Here is a 13520-nt window from a genome sequence, read left to right on the forward strand (position 1 = left end):
TGGGATTCTGCTTTTATTGGGATTGAGGGTGGGACCCACCGGTGGGACCCACCCAGGGTTTCTAAAGCCTCACTCTGTATTGGTGAGTCAAACCTAAGAGTGAGAATTTAGAGTTAAGAAGAGAAAAAGTAAGAGCCCAAATGGCCAGTTATAGAAAAAACAAGAGTTCTAAAACAAAGGTTCCTGGGAGGGAGAAGGAGAGGCAGCTTGCCTCCATATCTAGTCCTGTGACTGGCAGTTTGTTTATTGGAGAAAGAGAGAGAGAGAGAGAGAGAGAGAGAGAGAGAGAAAGAGGGGGAGAGGGCTCTGTCTTTGAAGTGGATGCCTGTGTAATCACAGCTTAAGTCAGGCACTTGAATTTCAAAAAAGAAAAATCAGCCATCAGGCTTACCCTACAGGCTGCTGTAAGTCGAAGACTCTCATGTGCATATCTCCTCCTTTGCATCTATAAAATACATTTTCCCCTTATATTCTAGTTTAACACAACTCACTTACAGGGGATAAACCTTGCAATGATTGATCTGGTTTCCTCAAACAGTTACTGGCAAGGGAAATGGGTATTTTGAATGGTTTTATCAATTAGGACCATTCCTGAATCTGGAATCGGTTCCCAAAACTATATGTGCTTATCAATGGAGGAAGGCTAGAGCGAATATTGGAAATGAAAATAAAATAGGTTCATTTTTCCTATTTAACAGTCTCCTCTTATAGGTGAACATAAAAAAAAAAGAATTTAAGGAAAAGCTATTAAGGGAATAAGAATATGAATAAATATGAAAGCCACAGGGCTCTAAACTTCCTTTATTTTTAACAAAGGATATTATTTTACATATAACCCCCCCCATTTCCCTAATGGGAGATAAACAATAATGATTAAATATGTCATTAAATTCCCGTTTAGATTTTTTCCCTCAGTCTAAATGAGTGCCTTTCGGGTAATGTATTCAATGAATTCAGAGTTTAACTCCTTGTCATATCTGCCTCTCCAGCTTCCTAGGGTTTTGACTATTTTCCTCCTCTTCTTAATAATATCTGAGTATATTGGCAAACTAACATTTCTCCCATTGTTAGCAGGTGGCCCCTGTTTGGCACAAAGCCATTTTTGCAACTTGGTCATTCCTATTGCTGCTGAGCTCAGGTTGGAGTCTGTGCTCACTGCCTCAGAGCTGGAGACTTAAGCATTCTCTTCTGAGTAAGATGGTTGCTCCCTGAAAACTGGGTTATGCCCTTTGTGGACCAAGCACCACTTGGGTTCCTGATGACACAGATTTCCTGATATCTGACTACACTTCCTACTGGTTCCTGGAGTGGTGACTCCCCTTGTATCTACAAACATAGCATCCCATGAATCCTTGATGTTTGGGACTTCCTTGGTATTTGAACAGGAGCTTGCCTGTCATGGTGAACCTTTGGGTAGCCACCATGGAGTGCTTAGGGAATTCTGAAACTCCTTGGAGCTTCTCAATGAAGTACTCATGGCATTGGCATGAGATTGGATGAGCAAGAGACAGTTTACTTGGATGAACTCTTTTAGGACGTTAACTCTGGCAAGAACTCAAGGGGATTAGGCAAACCCACTGAGATGGTGGCTCCTAGAAGCCTGCAGAAAGCAATAGCCAATGCTGAGTAATGTTGAAGTGACTGAGTTACAGTGAAGATGGTGAGGATGGGATGAAAGGCCTGTTGGAATGTGCATATCATGTGAAGCCACAGGACCCACCAGGGGATATTTATGAAAGGGTCCAGAGGACATAGCATTCAAGAAGCACATCAGGAATATGTTGCCTGAGAGAAGCACCAGCATTGCTAGGAAATCCAGTGGTAGTTTTTATCCACAGGCTAGGACTTGTGTTAAGAAAGGTGGAACAAAATTTGGCAAAGGGGATGATGAGGCCCTGAAGAAATAGAGGCAGCGAGAAACCAGGGGTTGCAACTGTTATAACGACAAGCTTTGCAATATTTGTTTGTTTGTAAATCATTGAAATCTTGATGTGTGTTTGTTTTAGTAACTAGGATTCCCCTAACACAGACATTTCAGCCTTTAATGGGGTGCCATAATAGAAAAACTAATATATATTGTGTTAACTTGGACATTGGATACTTGATGGTGAGGAAATGTGAGAACTCTCATTTAATTAGCAATTCATTTCAGAAAGTCAGATATTTTGTGCAAAGCAGCTAACCAAGAGCCTGTATCTTATTTTGTTTAAAGGAAAAACATGTATAAAGAATGATAACACTAAGAGAAACCCTAAAGAAACATTAACCCTAAAATCCCAACCATTTTCCTTAAACAATACCAAACTTAGTAAAATGCCTGTAAATAAGTAGAAGTTATCTTGTTTGGATGAAAAAGCTTAAAATTATTACTTGGTGATAACTAATGATTGCCTTATATTTAAAAGTATATTTACTTTTCATTCCATTCCTATACAAACTGATCTTCAGTATGCTTACATGTAGTTCTGACATTCTATCAATTATATTTAGAATGTATCTTTTGGTTGTTTATAATGTTATATTGCATTTTGGAAACGTAAGTATATATCATTGTCTGTTAAAAATATAAGCTTTACTGAAAGATATTCAGTATGTGTACAAAATAAGAATTTTCTACTGAAAAAAAAGCATTTAATCGGAAGATATTTTTTCAGAATATGCCTGTAAATTCCACAGGATGAAAGCTGGAGGTACTAGTTATGCATTGAAAAGATGGTGGGATCAATGAATGTAGGTCCCAGTCAGTTTGGAGAATTTTCAGTCAAGAGTGCCAGATGAAGTGAACTAGAATTATAAGAGGATCTGTCCAGAAATGTTTAAACTTGAAAGGATTTTGGCATCAAACATCTTCAAACCTAGTGGCAACCAATATCAGATAGTCATTAGTCCAAAATGATTTTTTTTCTGTCCTGTTATCATTTCTCACTCCCTGGAGGCTCAAGGTCACAAGGTCTGAGTGAATGAAAGTGGGTTTGAGGGGAGTTTTACCATAGGGTCCCAGCCTTCTCCATTCCAAGCTAGAAAAGTGAAGTCTCAGTAAGAAGTCTTTCGCACATCTTCAGAAGTAATTACTTGATCCCTCCTTGTCATGCTTTTGTGATTCTTTTTATTTTTATTTTTAATTTTTGGCTGTGCCCTCAGCATGCGGAACTTCCCAGGGCAGGGATCAAGCTGCCTCACAGCAGTGACAATGCCATTCCTTAACCACTAGGCTACCAGGGAACTCCTGGCTTTTGTGATTCTTCAAAGTTCCTCTTACCTCAAATCTGTGCATCTTTCAACTGCAATTCTGCAGATATGGATACTTCCAGTTAGCTGGCCTAGAATGGTGTTTTATTAACCCTGGATTCTCTGCAGTCCACCCCTGCTAAAGCTGCCTCTAGGTTTTCAGTGTCTTTATGCACAAAAGATGGATATTTTTACTCTTTTCCTTATTCTTTTTGTTTATGTGCTCAAGATATAATTAATTTGCCCTCCTTTTCTATGCCTCGCCACTAGATTCATACTTACTTTTCCTTTCCTAGTTCTTTTCAGACATATATAATTGAAATAAAAGATGCCAATATTTCTTTCCCACTGAGAGGCAGTTTCCCCTCCATGATGCCATCATTTATCTGACAATCTCCTAGCTCAATGTGTTGAGTGCTTCAAAATACATTTATTTCCTTTCTCTACTTCCTTCTCCCCTACCTCCCATTCCCTGAGGGAAAATTTGGAAACTTTTATCTCTACCACCTCTGCCCCAACTCTTAGGTTTGGGAACATGTAAGAGCACTTACTAGGGCTTCCCTTATAGTATATCCCCTTTTCTTCTAGGTTTTATATTTTGTTTTCTAAGACTATCAGTCCATTAAAATAGGACTTGAAATTTAGAGAGATGCACATATTTTGTCTGTGTCTGTATATATGTGGTATTTATCAATATTATTATATATTTATCAGTATCATTCTTTCTGTTTTTCATTGTTTCCATCAAGTTTGAGTTTAGTTTCTTTTGTTATTTGGATGGTATTTGTTTTGTTTTTCTTTTTTTCTTTCCAGAGGCAAAGTGCACTTTATTATTCATACAATAGCAGTGGCCAGAGTTTCATTGTTTTTCTTATAACAGTTCCCCCAAACCCAGTTCCTGCAGGGTGACACAAAGAGGGTCAAGTGGAACATGCGCATGTGGGGATGCCTTATAGGTAAGGAACTCTGAGCTTTGGGAACACAAGTAAATGGTAATGAGCCTTTGTATAGCAAAGCTGATTGCTATACAAATATTCTTGAAAATATGGTCCAGAGCAAAGACAGTCTGTTCACAAGACATGCAGCAATGCAAGAGGCCCTTAGACCCAAACCTCCTTCCATGCAATTTCCTCTCTCTCCTCCCTAAACACCCCTCTAGGAAACTTTTACTATCTGATAACCCTCTTTAGTTGTGATTGTCTACAAACTTTAGGTTACTCCCTTTCATTTTCTGAAGATTTCTAAAAAAATCAGTGTATCGATTCCTCTTTTATACAATGGGCTTTTAGTTCCATGATTTCTTTTCCTTCATGATCTTAACCTTGACTCTATTTTCTGATTATTTGTGAAACTGAACATCACTTCAAATGATAGGTCTTTGATAGTATTTTCTTTCAGATGCTTTGGGTATCCTTCTTTTAATTTTATATATGTATGTATAAATTTATTTACTTATATTAAGGTATAATTGACATAAAACATTATATTAGTTTCAGGCATACAAGATAGTAATTTATATATATATACAAGATAGTATATACAAGTGCATACAATATACAAGTACATACAAGATATATATACAAGATAGTAATTTATATATATTGTTAAATGATCCTTATTCCCTTACAGGTGTATATAAAGTATACTATTCTAAATTCTAGTATGGCAAATAGAATTGATATCCACTTTCTTTCCTTGTTTTCCTTTTAGTTAAGCTGTTCTTTCTGTTAGAGATTGAAATTTTTTTTATAACCACTAGGTTCCTAATTTTACCATGCTATGACTTAGGCATATGTATTTTTTATCCATCTGCCTGAAAAATAGATAATCCCTTCTAGTCTGCACACTCACATTTTTCTTTTACTTAGTAATTATTACTGCTGTTATTGGTTTAATTATTATTACTCTTCCATGTCATTAGCCCTTCCCCCCAATTTGGACCTGTTATTTCATTTTTTAATTTTTTATTTTATTTTATTTTTATCTTTTCTAGGGCCACACCTACGGCATATGGAGGTTCCCAGGCTAGGGGTCTAAGCAGAGCTGTAGCCACCGGCCTATGCCACAGCCACAGCACTGCAGGATCCTAGCCGTGTCTGTGACCTACACCACAGCTCATGGCAACACCGGATCCTTAACCCACTGAGCAAGGCCAGGGATCGAACCCGCAACCTCATGGTTCCCAGTCGAATTCGTTAACCACTGAGCCACGACAGAAGCTCCAAGGACTTGTTATTTTAGATATCCTGTTTCTTGTCTTCTCCCATAAGCTCTCTATCTCAGTATGTGTTTATACTGTGAGGTATTTTTTTGAACTTAAACTTTCAGACCAATAACATGAGTCTTAAGAGTAACATGCCTCCCTTAATACATTTATTGATTTCTTTAGTTTGCTAAGATAGACTTTGCTCCAGAGTGTCTTATTTTCATGTGATACATTGAATCTTCTTAAGTGCTTTATTATTTGATTACTTGGATGTTTGTACAGCTGACTCTAAGCAATTATATACCTTTGATTTTTGTGTTCTGAAATTTCTGCCTCACCTTGTCTATTAGATTCTTTTACATAGGTTATTTTTTTAATCTGTAAATTCATTTTGGCTCATATCTGGCTACTACGGTATTCTTTTCAGGATCCCATCAGTCGTGAAAGGCAAAGAAACCTTGGTTTTATGAATGGAAATTTAAATAAATGACCAAGATGGCCTAAATGTTCCCCTCGACTTGACTCAACTTTAGACAATCTTCCCCTTCATCAAAGACCCCTGATCTCCCTTTTATAAGAGCAGTTATCTTAGGAAATTTGTAATTGTAAATTCTTTTGGTGCTTCTTTCTAAAAGTTTCTTACCGTTTTTACAACCCAGGAATGTCTCTCTCCAAGGCTTAGGAGCCGTTCTTTGAAATGTAACCATCAAGGCTTCTAGCATCTGTGGTAGTACAGGAGCCTAACTTAGGAATCTAGGAAGGCTTCTGGTGTGCATTTTCTGTCTCCATGGTGGGGAAGATGGAGCTCACCAGTCAATCTCCCTTGGGGCTTTAGAGAATGAAGGACACTCATTCTCCTCATAAGGGGTCTGCTGTCAATACATGTGAATATCAAGCTTGTACCTAGATCTGCCACTTTTCAGTTAGGTGGTTTCCTCTAGATACACGCCCGAAGCTATTTGTATGTTTAGCCAAACTGTTGCCTGTTCACATCAAGCATGTAATTTTTAAATTATCAAAGTGGCTAAAAATGTTTATAACTATTTTAACATGAAAAAAACCTACCAAGTAAAAATGCGATTTCCTACTCTGTAATTCTTTTGCTACAATACTATTTGTTCAGGGTTTTGTCATATAAATGCAGACTTTTGTTTTGATTTGTGCAAATGTAGAATCATGCTAATCATATTTTTCTGTATCTTGTTATTTTTACTCCCTGTTTTATCTTGGATATATTTAATTTCCAAAATGTTAAAAAATTGGTACTTTTGAGGTCCTTATAAAATTTAAAAAAGGTTGTACACATAGTTACTGAATCTCCTGAAAGAAATGGAACCTAGAGACAAGGAAAAAAGTGTGCTTTCTTGGAAGACTTTACGAACATTCACTTCGAACAGAGTTTTCCCTTTGAGGGACTTTTAAATTCAGTGGTAACACTGGAAGTTATGGACAATGTTATTAAACTATAGATGAATTGGTTGAAAATAAACTAACTGATATGACAAACTGATCATAATGACAAATTACACAACATGACAAATTGGTCAAAAATGAGTATTTCAGTCATTGGTTTCCAGTTATTCATAATTCTGCACATGGAGATGCTTTTGCACTTTTTATGCACCTTTAAGTATTTTCACCTTTTTAACCAAATTTGGGGGAGGGGGTAATGATATTTTTTGTGGACTCTGGTGGGTTTGAAAATTTTGTATGTGTTTCTTAGTGTTTTGGCTCAATTTTCTTCTCTAATCAGGCCACTGAATGTGCATTGAGATTGCATATAGTTCCTTCTATAGCTTCAATCTTGAAAGCGGAAATTGAAAGTGTAGCAATATAATTGCATGGAAGTGTAAAAATTAGGTTTAAAATGTTTCTGGAAAACCCTACATTAGAGTAAATTACATATGTAATGAGAAAAGAGACAACATGATCAAAATATATGAAATAAATTCATTGACAGAAGACTAATTTTGAAATTCAAAAACTCTAGAAAATAGGAAATGTTACCCAAATGATATTTAAAGATTTGAAATTTGCCTTTAGACACATCATCTGGAGCTAGAAATAAAATTGAAAATTAAGCTAAACAAAGCATTATAGTTAAAAGAATTTTTTAAAGTAGAAGGAAGAGACATACAAACAGAAATGAGTTGCAGATACCTCTGTGCACAAAGTTAACAATTGCGAAAGAAAGTGATTAGTGTCTGAAATAGATTTGTCATTTCAGCTAAATCATTTATGCCTTTATCAGCCACCTCAAATTTATTTTTGCATGCAAATCTCTTAGCCGTGAGCATGCATGATGCCTAACTGTCCATGAGTAACCTTAAGTTTATTGTCTGTTTCTGTGGAAGTGAGAAGATTGTCTCTATCATCTATTAAAAAAAAACGGAGTATAAATTCAACTTTCCATAGGACAAACTTGGCTATTGTTTGATATGATTTGAAGTAATAAAATATATTTTATTTGTGGCTTATGCGTAGATATTATCTTCACAGAAAAAGTTATATAGCCCCCCAAAAAGGAAATTAAAATTAAATTCCTTGGAAACATTATGCTTTCAGATACTAAAAGGAGCAGATTTAACTCACGTTTATTCTTTGTCTTTTGTCAGTCGTAGCAGAAGCTCCTATTATCGGCCTTTGTGCTCTTGTTTCCTTCCAGCCTCTCTAACTGGCAGCACATCACAGAGCAGGCACACGACTAACAATGGAACTATTCTGGGCAACACTGTCATTAAGAGACACACTGCAATTTCCAAAGAAGTCTCCTTTTAGAAACAAGGAAAAAAAATCTCTTTAACTGTAGGAGAAATGAACTGGTTCCCTTAAACTGAAAGACAGCATTAAAGAAAAATGATCTTTCCTTAAAAACCAGTTATTCTGAAAAATCATTGACTATTTAAATGAGATTCAATTTCTGAAAGGTCATCAATGAGAAATTTTTCCTTTCTGAAAACAATTTTACTTCCAACAAACCAGGTATAAGAGAAAATGACACATTCTGATAAGAAATATATACTTTTAAGTATCCAACATATTTAAACTTGTCTTCTTAATGTAAATAAAATATGGAAAGGCAGGTCTCTCTTTATGTTGGTCCTATTGTTTTACTGCAGTAAGCTAAGATGGCAAAGAAAATATTTCATTCTGTGCTAAGCAAACAGTAACCTAGAAAACTTTAAGGAAAAATGGAGTGCAGTTCACTAGTGGGTCTTGGAATAGTGTCTATATAATATCAATAAAGCATGTTTATATACTAAGAATGTAGCTTCTCATTTTCATCTTATTTTTTATCACATTCAATTCTCAAGTCCTTGCAAATCTTCACTCTATTGTAGAAAATATTTTTAGGAATGTAGTTTATCACTTTGACTTTCTTGAGAAATCAAATAGGGAAGGTCTCATGCAAAATGATCTCTAATTAAGAAGAAAATGGACCAACTAGAAGAATGTAAAAAATGACAATATCACTGAGTAAGTCTCAGGCCTCTATGAAAGGACACTGGTTAGAAAATCTTCTCTGGGAAATAATATCAGCTTGAGTAAAATGACTTTGTTCGATTAAAAGAGGAGAATCAATTAGATTCAAGTTTAGTAACTCTTCATTTAGAAAGTGTGTGTATACTCCAATATAGTTGGGTAGATTGATAGATATAAGCCCTGTACTCTAATTCCATAGTGACTGAAATTTATCTTGATTATTGAAAATCAGAAAATAAAAAGAGTCAAGAAAATAATAGTATTTGCCTATCTTAGCAACTTCTCAGGATTATGTGTTAGATACTTGAGTTATTCCACCAAAAACCCGAATAAGCTCAGAACTTAATTTTCTTCACAAATTTGTTCAGTATATTGAGTCCATTTGAAAGTCCTCAGAAATGTCACCAGCCTGAACTAGTCCCAAATACAAACACTATCTGAGCTCTGCTTTCGGAGGGACTTTTCAATTCAGTCTGGTTTTCCTTGTAGAAAACCATTTTGTACTGCACTTGTATGAAAGTGTGAATGTACCTCTTTAAACAATTACTTTACTAGAAGTGTTTATGTATGACCCAAATTTCGATCTTTAACTTTAAAAACTTTGGAACATATAGAAATACTTTATCATAGTAGATTAGATAATAGGACAAGGTATTAAATTATTATTATTTTTTCTTTTTAGGGCTGCACCCATGGCACATGGAGGTTCCTAGGCTAGGGATCATATCGGAGCTGTAACTGCCAGCCTACACCACAGCCACAGCAATGCAGGATCGGAGCCACATCTGTGACCTACACCACAGCTCACGGTAATGCCATCTCCTTAATCCACTGAGCGAGGCCAGGGATTGAACCTGCATCCTCATGGATACCAGTCAGATTCGTTTTTGCTAAGCCACGATGGGAACTCCCCAAAATTAATGTTTTAAAATAAGCATGTGGCAGGCAAAACTTCTAACTCCATGCTTTTAAAATTATTGAAAATATCCCCACCTGTATTTTTATGTTCTGTAAGATTGTGTAGTCATTCCAGTGCAGGTTCTAACAGACTTATTGTTGGGTGGAAATGTCAACGACTAGGACTAGCACTGCTCTGGGAGACTTTTGAGGGTAGAAGTAGTCCCCTTTCCTGGAAGGCTCACTGGAGCTGGGCTTTAAATAAGACAGAGGATCTGAAGCCTGCTCTAGCCTGAAGGAAATAAACCAGAGAGCCATGAACAGAGGAAGCGTGCTGTGTTTTGGACTCAGTATGGGACCCAAACATGTTTCACAATGTGATCCTTCTCAGAAAACTAATAAAACTGTGAAAGTCTTATGTCTATATTTCAAAGATGCATCAAACTTAAATTTCACAAGTAGACTCAACAGCTTGGTTTGGAGCATTGCTGCTATTTATAATGCCAACTTGCTCTTTCTCAAAACTGTGACTTCTGAAATTGTCTAAATTATACAACGTAGCATGACCTTTAGAATAACTAATAATAATATTCCATAATGGTACAACTTTTCCTGAAGAAAGAAATCTAGCCTCTATAGGAGTCCTTGAAAAGCCCCTAAGTACTAAATTGCAGAAACTGAAGGAGCAACTTCTAACATAAATGCATTCTGTAAATCATTTGGAAAACTTTCACTGAAAGGATTTACAGAACACAGGAAATACACATTCCAGGATATACAAAGGTTAGAGCAGCCTCTCAGTCTGAGGAAGGTAACACTGTTCACAGTTTTCAGCTTTCTGACATATGAAATGTCACCTTGAATATGAAGTTTCAAATTGAACAGAATGAAGCCCCCAAACAGCTTAGCATATCACAGGATGTGTTACCAGATGCTGGTAAAATTTTTGATCTTTACAGGGCTAGATGAGTAGTAACAAATAGAACACCACAAGGTAAGTTACTATGTTAGATTTTAATATAAGAGGGGGAAGAATGTGGCTGGGATAGGAAAACATACATATTTCACTCTGTATAAAAGCTAAGCTAGGATGCACTGTGAACTGTGTTGTGTGAATACGGCGGTGGGGGGGGGATTTCTCTCACATCAGAGACAGGGGAAGGAGGCCACAGTGGTTGAATTTTTATAATAGAAATCACCAGATTATTAGCTGTGTTTGTCTGCTGGCTGCAGAGTAAGTGGCTTCTGTTTCCTTGGGGCTGATTTGGGAAATAAAGGATTTTCAAATAAACCTGTTCGTTGAACTTAAATGTGTGCACTTATATGAATTTTTAAAAAATAGACATCCATGCTAATTGTAAACAGTTTCTCATCAATGCATATTTCCAAGTATAAGTAATTTTAAAAATGTATTTTACACTTAATATGATATGAATGACAAAGATGAATATCCTGAAAGTCTTAGGACTCTTCCCAAATTTTGCTTAAGTTTAAAACGAGTAAGAATGCTTGAGTAGAAACAAATTACATTTGCATAAATAAAGATGACTCTGGAAAAGTTGATTCTAAAAAATATCATTTAACAAATATATAGTATTATAATATAAAAATATATTTTTCAAATTGCAAATATAGTTGATATTTAAAACCAGTTAATGTGGAGAGACAAAGTCCACTCACTGCAAATACATACATACATCATCACATACATACATGGTAGGCATAATATGTTTAAACTGCACAGTTAAAAGGAATGCATAATTTCTAGAACTAAACTGTAGGTAGTAAAAGTAGGAAATGGACTCCTGTAAGAATCAAATAAAGTTTCTGAGGTTAGGGTTTTAATACTCAAATAGATATTAGGCATATGATTTTATTGCTCAAACTTATACCATATGGGCAACAGGTGTATCCCTGAGTAAGTCAAGAATTCGCTCTCTATCCCATCTGGGGATGGGAGCCTGCACAACTGTGCCCACTGGAATCTGGAAACTGAATGTAGGTAGGCATGTAAGCAGAGACATGAAAGGATGTAAACTCATCAAGGAGGTGTTTGACCTTCATGCTTGACTCATTGCTGTGGAGCTTGGTATTAAGCTACCTCCGTGGTTCTGGGAGAGTGAGTCAAGAAATAGGCATAAAACTAGTTCAGAAGAGTTGAAACCCACAGGGCCCTGGTGAAAGCAACTTGAAATCTGGCTTGGACAACCCAGAGTTTTCAAAGTACTTATAGAAAACAATCCTCACTGAAAATAAATTTATGACCAGATAAGTTTAAAACCATGTAGCATAAAAACTTGAGAATTTATTCTCCATGAACTGGCGGTAAGAAATAATCAAATCACATTATTCAAGTGGAAGAAGATTGACTTTTTGATGCCAAACTGCATATTCATTAATGAGAAATGACTTTTTGATGCCACACTGCATATTCATTAATGAGAAAATAAAAAACAGTCCCCTTGATAATTGTCAACCTGATGAAGTAGCAGCAGTGGTAAGGTTTTAGTCAGGTTGAGTAAGATTTTACGGGTCTGAGGTTCAGCTCTGCCACCTTTTAAACATAAAAGGATAACACACATAAGTTGGCCAAATTTTAAGTTTATGGCTTAATGAATATTTAAAAGTGAATACTTCTACATTATGAAATAGAGTATTAGAATAAACCAAGAAACCTCTCACCTACACACCTTTCCATTCAATAACTAACCATGAAAAATGTTATTAAATCTTATACTATATTTATTTTGCCTACTATTGCACCTTGTAAAAATGGGATCTTTTGTGTCTATCTTTATTCACTGAACATAATGACTATCAGATACATCCATGTTGTGTGTGGCGTTAATTCATTCTCATTGCTATACAATATTCTATTGTATTATCATTTCATAATTTAATTATGATGTCCACTCTTCAAGAATATTTGGGTTTCTTCCTTTTTTTTGTCTATTACAAACAGTGTTACTAAAAACATTCTTGTACACATAGTTTGGTGAACATATGTATTCCCATTTCTGTTGGGTATACGCTTATAACTGGAATGGCTAAATTATAGAGTGCACATATATTGAGCTTTAGCAGATACTGGCAAACAGTATTCCAAAATGTTTTTGTCTCACCAACAGTGTATAACAATCCCAGTTGCTCCACATCCTTGCCAATATTTCAAAATGTTAGGCTCTTTAATTTTTCCATCCTACTGGGTAAGAAGTGATATTTCATTGTTGTTTTAACGTGCTTTTCCCTGATAAATGTTGCAATATATTGAAGTTCTTATTAACCATTTGGATATCCTCTTTTATAAAATGCTTTTTTCAACTGGTTTTTTGAATTTTTTTCTTCTGTGTGGCTTTCTTTTTTTTTTTTTTTTTTTTTTTTGGTTTTTGGTTTCTCGTGGATGGCCGCATTTTACCTGTCAATTTGTGGAAGGTTTTCCCATATTTTGGATAGATGTTGTTTTTTGGTTACATGCATGAAAATATTTCCTCTTACCCATGGATTGCATTTTCACTTTTTTAGTGGAGTCTTTTGAGAAGCAGAAATGTTTAACTTTAGTGAATTTGCATGTATCAATATTTTATTTATACTTAGGACTTTTTGTGTCCTACTTAAAAAAACAGTTCTGGGCTAATGAGAACAAATGAATAAGCTATAAAATCATGGTTTTACCTTTAAAACCATCAGAGAACTTAGGATAAATAGA

At 35.6% G+C, this 13520-nt stretch overlaps 2 long non-coding RNA genes across 4 annotated transcripts in view; one reads left to right on the plus strand and one right to left on the minus strand.

Annotated features, from left to right (window-relative positions):
- LOC146400985 (uncharacterized) overlaps positions 1 to 8146 on the minus strand; it is a 96204-nt gene extending 88058 nt beyond the window's left edge. For both annotated transcript variants that reach the window (XR_014813135.1, XR_014813136.1), the window contains exon 1: positions 8027 to 8146. This is a non-coding gene — a long non-coding RNA (uncharacterized LOC146400985). The remainder of the gene's footprint in view (positions 1 to 8026) is intronic.
- LOC110262168 (uncharacterized) overlaps positions 1 to 13520 on the plus strand; it is a 403069-nt gene that overhangs the window by 169913 nt on the left and 219636 nt on the right. The gene's annotated exons all lie outside the window — the stretch shown is intronic.

This window comes from Sus scrofa, chromosome 8 (genome assembly GCF_054392235.1).
Source record: "Sus scrofa isolate SSC_HxYL_T2T_F1_AM1 chromosome 8, Sscrofa_HxYL_maternal_Yorkshire_Landrace_v2.0, whole genome shotgun sequence".
NCBI classification, from domain to species: Eukaryota; Metazoa; Chordata; class Mammalia; order Artiodactyla; family Suidae; genus Sus; species Sus scrofa.